This window comes from Piliocolobus tephrosceles, chromosome 6 (assembly GCF_002776525.5).
Source record: "Piliocolobus tephrosceles isolate RC106 chromosome 6, ASM277652v3, whole genome shotgun sequence".
NCBI lineage: Eukaryota > Metazoa > Chordata > Mammalia > Primates > Cercopithecidae > Piliocolobus > Piliocolobus tephrosceles.
Genome location: NC_045439.1, coordinates 110,913,772 through 110,919,771, shown reverse-complemented (window position 1 = coordinate 110,919,771; position 6,000 = coordinate 110,913,772). Strand labels below are relative to the sequence as shown.

Sequence of the window (6,000 nt, the reverse complement as noted above, 5' to 3'; positions counted from 1 at the left end):
TTGGTCAGGCTGGTCTCAAACTCCTGACCTTGTGATCCACCTGCCTTGGCCTCCCAAAGTATTGGGATTACACGTGTGAGCACTGCACCTGGCCAGACTTCTCAAATTTATAAAACAATTACTATTAGACCTAAGAAACGAGATAGCACCACAATAATAGTGGGGGACTTCAGTACTCCACTGACAGCACAAGACAGGTAATCAAGACAGAAAGTCAGTGAAGAAATAATGGATTTAAACTATATCCTAGAACAAATGGACTTAACAGACATTTACAGAACATTCTACCCAACAACTGCAGAATATGCATTCTTTTCATCAGCACATGGAACATTCTCCAAGATCAACCAAATGATAGACCACAAAACAAGTCTCAGTAAGTTTTTGTTTTTGTTTTTTGTTTTTTTTTTTTTTGATATGGAGCCTCACTGTGTCGCCCAGGCTGGGGTGCAGTGGCGTGATCTCGACTCACAGCAACCTCCACCTCTTGGGTTCAAGTGATTCTCCTGCCTCACCCTCCCAAGTAGCTGGGATTACAGGCCCCTACCACTACACCAGCCTAATTTTTGTATTTTTAGTAAAGACAAGGTTTCACCATGTTGGCCAGGCTGGTCTCAAACTCCTGACCTCAGGTGATCCACCCGCCTCAGCCTCCCAAAGTGCTGGGATTACAGGCATGAGCCACTGTGCCCAGCCACCTCAATAAATTTTGTTGTTTTTTTTTTTTGAGACGGAGTCTTGCACTGTTGCCCAGGATGGAGTGCAGTGGCACAATCTCAGCTCACTGCAAGCTCCGCCTCCCAGGTTCACGCCATTCTCCTGCCTCAGCCTCCCGAGTAGCTGGGACTACAGGCGCCCGCCATCACGCCTGACTAATTTTTTGTATTTTTAGTAGAGATGTGGTTTCACCATGTTAGCCAGGATGGTCTCGATCTCCTGACCTCATGATCTGCCCGCCTCGGCCTCCCAAAGTGCTGGGATTACAGGCGTGAGCCACCATGCCTGACCCATCTTAATAAATTTAAGAAAATCAAAATTACATCAAATACTCTCTAAGACCACAGTGGAATAAAACTGGATATTGACTTCAAAAGGAACGCTCAAACTATACAAATATATGGAAATTACATAACCTGCCTCTGAATGAGCTTTCGGTCAACAATGAAATCAAGATGGAAATTTAAAAATTCTTTGAACTGAATGATAAAAGTGATACAACCAATCAAAACCTCTGGGATACAGCAAAAGCAGTGCTAAGAGGAAAGTTCATAGCACTAAATGCCTACATCAAAAAGTCCGAAAGAGCATAAATAGACAATCTAGGTTCATACCTCAAGAAACTAGAAAAACAAGAACACATCAAACCCAAACCCAGCACAAGAAAAGAAATAACAAAGATCAGAGCAGAACTAAATGAAACTGAAAGTAAGAAAATACAAAAGAAAAATTAAACAAAAAGCTGGGTCTTTGAAAAGACAAACAAAATTGATAGACCATTAATAAGATTAACCCAGAAAAGAAGAATATCCAAATAAGCTCGATTAGAAATGAAAGGAGAGAAATTACAATCAATACCACAGAGATACAAAAAATCATTCAAAGCTACTATGAATACATTTATGCGCACAAACTAGAAAACCTAGAGGAGATGGATAAATTCCTAAACCTAAAAGGAATTAATCCTCCCAGATTAAGCCAGGAAGAAACAGAAACTCTGAATAGACCAATAACAAGTAGAGAGATTGAAATAGTAACTTAAAAACTGCCAACTAAAAAGAGTCCAGGACCAGATGGATTCATAGCTGAAATTATTTTTTTTTTAAAGACAGGGTCTTGCTCTGTTGCCCCAGGCTGGAATGCAGTGGTGAGATCTCAGCTCACTGCAACCTCCACCTCCGGATTCAAGTGATTCTCCTGCCTCAGCTTCCTGAGTAGATGGGGTCATAGGCACACGCCACCATACCCTGCTAATTTTTGTATTTTTAGTTAGATGAGGCTTCACGATGTTGGGCAGGCTGGTCTCAAACTCCTGACCTCAGGTGATCACCTGCCTTGGCCTCCCAAAGTGCTGGGATTACAGGTATGAACCACGCTCCCGGCCCAACAGCTGAATTCTAACAGACATTCAAAAAGAACTAGTACCAATCCTACTAAAACTATTCCAAAAGATAAGGAGGAAAACCTCCTTAAATCATTCCATAAAACCCATACTACCCTAATCCCAAAACCAGGAAAGGACATAATAAAAAAAAGAAAACTACAGACCAAATATCCCTGATGAACACAGATGTAACACTCCTCAACCAAATACTACCTAACCAAATGCAACAGCATATCAAAAAGGTAATAAACCATGGTTAAGTGGGTTTCATACCAGGTATGCAGAGCTGGTTTAACATACACAAATCAATAAATATAATACACCACATAAGCAGAAGTCAAAACAAAAATCTTATGATCATCTCAATAAATGCAGAAAAAGCATTTGAGGCTGGGCGTGGTGGCTCACACCTGTAATCCCAGCATTTTGGTAAGCTGAGGCAGGCGAATCATTTGAGGTCAGGAGTTTGAGGCCAGCCTGGCCAACATGGCAAAACCCTGTCTCTACTAAAAAATACAAAAAATTAGCTAGGTGTGGTGGTGCACACCGGTAATCCCAGATATCGGGGAGGTTGAGGCAGGAGAATCATTTGAATTTGGGAGGCAGAGGTTGCAGTGAGCCGAGATCTCCAGCCACTACACTCCAGCCTAAGGAACAGAGTGAGACTGTGTCTCACATACACAAAAAGCATTTGACAAAATCCAGCATCCCTTTAGGACTAAAACCCTCAGCAAAATGGGCATAGAAGGGATATACCTTAAGGTAATAAAAGCCATCTTTGACAAACCCACAGCCAATATTATAATGAACTGTGAAAAGTTGAAAGTGTTTCCCCTGAGAACTGAAACAACACAAGGATGTCCACTTTCACCAACTCTATTTAACATATTACTGGAAGCCCTAGCCAGAGCGATCAGACAAGAGAAAGAAATAAAGAGCACCTAAATCAGTAAGGAGGAAGTCAAGTTTTCACTGTTCGCCAATGATATGATCGCATACCTAGAAAACCCTGAAGACTCATCCAAAAAGCTCCTAGATCTGATATATGAATTCAAGTAAAGTTTCAGGATACAAAATCAATGTAAACAAATCAGTAGCACTACTATACACCAACAAGGGCCAGGCTGAGAATCACATCAAGAACTTGACCCCTTTTACAACAGCTGCAAAAAAAACCCCAAAAACAAAACAAAACAAAAAAACAAAAAACTTAGGAATACACCTAACTAAAGAGGTGAAAGATCTCACAAGGAAAACTACAAAACACTGCTGAAAGAAATCATGGATGACACAAACAAATGGAAGCACATCCCATGCTCATAGATGGGTAGAATCAATATTGTGAAAATGACCATACTGCCAAAAGCAATCTACAAATTCAACACAATCCCCATCAAAATATCATGATCATTCTTCACAGAACTAGAAAAAACAAAGCTAAAATTCACATAAAACAAAAAAAGAGCCCACATAGCCAAAGCAAGACTAAGCAAAAATAACAAATCTGAAGGGATCACATTACCTGACTCCAAACTATACTACAAGCCCATAATTACCAAAACAGTATAGTACTGATAGAAAAACAGGCACATAGGCCAGTGGAACAGAATAGAGAACCCAAACGTAAAGCCAAATACAGTCAGCCAATCTTTGACAAAGCAAACAAAACCATAAAGTGGGGAAAGGACAACCTATTCAACAAATAGTGCTGGGATAATTGGCAAACCACATGTAGGGGTATGAAACTGGATCCTCATCTCAAAAATTAACTCAAGATGGATCAAAGACTTAAGTCTAAGACCTGAAACAATAAAAATTCTAGACGATAACACTGGAAAAACCCTTCTAACACTGGCTTAGGCAAAGACTTGATGGTCAAGAATCCAAAAGCAAATGCAACAAAAACAAAGATAAATAGATGGGACTTAATTAAACTAAAAGGCTTTTGCACAGCAAAAGAAATAATCAGCACAGTAAATAGACAACCCACAGAGTGGAAGAAAATCTTCACAAACTATGCATCTGACAAAGGACTAATATCCACAGTCTACAGGGAACTCAAATAAATCAGTAAGAACAAAACAAACAACCCCATCAAAAAGTGGGCTAAGGACATGAATAGACAATTCTCAAAAGAAGATATACAAATGTCCAGCTAGGTGCAGTGGCTCATGCCTGTAATCCCATCACTTTGGGAGGCTGAGGCAGGCAGATCACCTGAGGTTGGGAGTTTGAGACCAGCCTGACCAACATAGAGAAACCCCATCTATAAATTAGCCAGGCATGGTGGTACATGCCTGTAATCCTAGCTACTCGGGAGGCTGAAGCAGGAGAATCGCTTGAATCTGGGAGGCAGAGATTGCAGTGAGCCAAGATCATGCCATTGCACTCCAGCCTGGGCAACAAGAGCGAAATTCTGTCTCTAAAGAAAGAAAGAAAGAAAGAAATGTCCAACAAACATATGAAAAAATGCTCAACATCGCTAATTATTAGGGAAATGCAAATCAAAACCACAATGCGATACTGTTAAGAATGACCATAATTTAAAAATGAAAAAATAACAGAGGTTGGTGTAGATGTGGTGAAAAGGGACACTTTTACACTGCTGATGGGAATGTAAACTATAAACTAGCACGACTACTATTGAAGACAGTGTGGAGATTCCTTACAGAACTAAAAGTAGAACTGCCATTTGATCCAGCAATCCCCCTACTGGATATCTACCTAGAGAAAAATAATTCATTAGACACTTGCACACTCATGTTTATAGCAGCACAATTGCAATTGCAAAAATATATAACTAGCCTAAATGTCCATCAACTAATGAATAAAGAAAATATGGTGTGTGTGTGTATATATATATATATATAAAATCATGGAATACTACTCAGCCATAAAAAGGAATAAAATAAAATAATGGCATTCTGGGCAACCCGGATGGAGTTGGAGACGATTATTCTATATGAAGTAGCTCAGGAATGGAAAACCAAATACCATATGTTCTCGCTTTTTTTTTTTTTTTTTTTTTTTGAGATGGAGTTTTGCTTTTGTTGCCCAGGCTGGAGTGCAATGGCACAATCTCAGCTCACCACAACCTCCGCCTTCCAGGTTCAAGCAATTCTCCTGCCTCAGCCTCTTGAGTAGCTGGGATTACAGGTATGTGCCATCACACCTGGTTAATTTTGTAATTTTAGTAAAGATGGGGTTTCTCCATATTAGTCAGACTGGTCTCAAACTTCCAACCTCAGGTGATCTGCCTGCCTTGTCCTCCCAAAGTGCTGGGATTATAGGTGTGAGCCACTGCTCCTGGCCCATGTTCTCACTCATAAATGGGAGCTAAGCTATGAGGATGCCAAGGCATAAGAATGATATGGGCCTGGGGACTTGGGGTGAAGGGTGCAGGGGTGAGGGATAAAAGACTACACATTGAGTGCAGTGTACACTGCTTGGTTGATGGGTCTACCAAAATCTCAGAAATCACCACTAAAGAACTTATACATGTAACTAAGCACCACCTGTTCTCCCAAAACTACTGAAATAATAATTTTACACACACACACACACACAAACACACACACACACACACACAAAACAGAATTATATTTGTATCAGCCGGACACAGTGGCTCATGCCTACTTTGGGAGGCCAAGGCAGGCAGATTGCTTGAGCTCATGAGTTCAAGACCAGCTTGGGCAACATGGCAAAACCTCGTCTCTACAAAAAGTACAAAAAACATTAGCTGGACATTGAGGCACATGGCCTGTAGTCCCAGCTACTTGGGAGGCTAAGGGAGGATGGCTTGAGCTGGAGAGGCAGAGGTTAGAGTGAGCTGAGATCGCACCACTGCACTCCAGCCTAGGAGACAGAGCCAGATCTTCTCTCAAAAAAAAAAAAAAAAA

General features: G+C 40.8%; 1 protein-coding gene across 3 annotated transcripts in view; it reads right to left on the bottom strand.

The window, feature by feature from the left end:
* The window catches only part of DNAAF4 (dynein axonemal assembly factor 4), an 86,272-nt gene that overhangs the window by 43,907 nt on the left and 36,365 nt on the right, over positions 1-6,000 (bottom strand). The window lies entirely within an intron of this gene.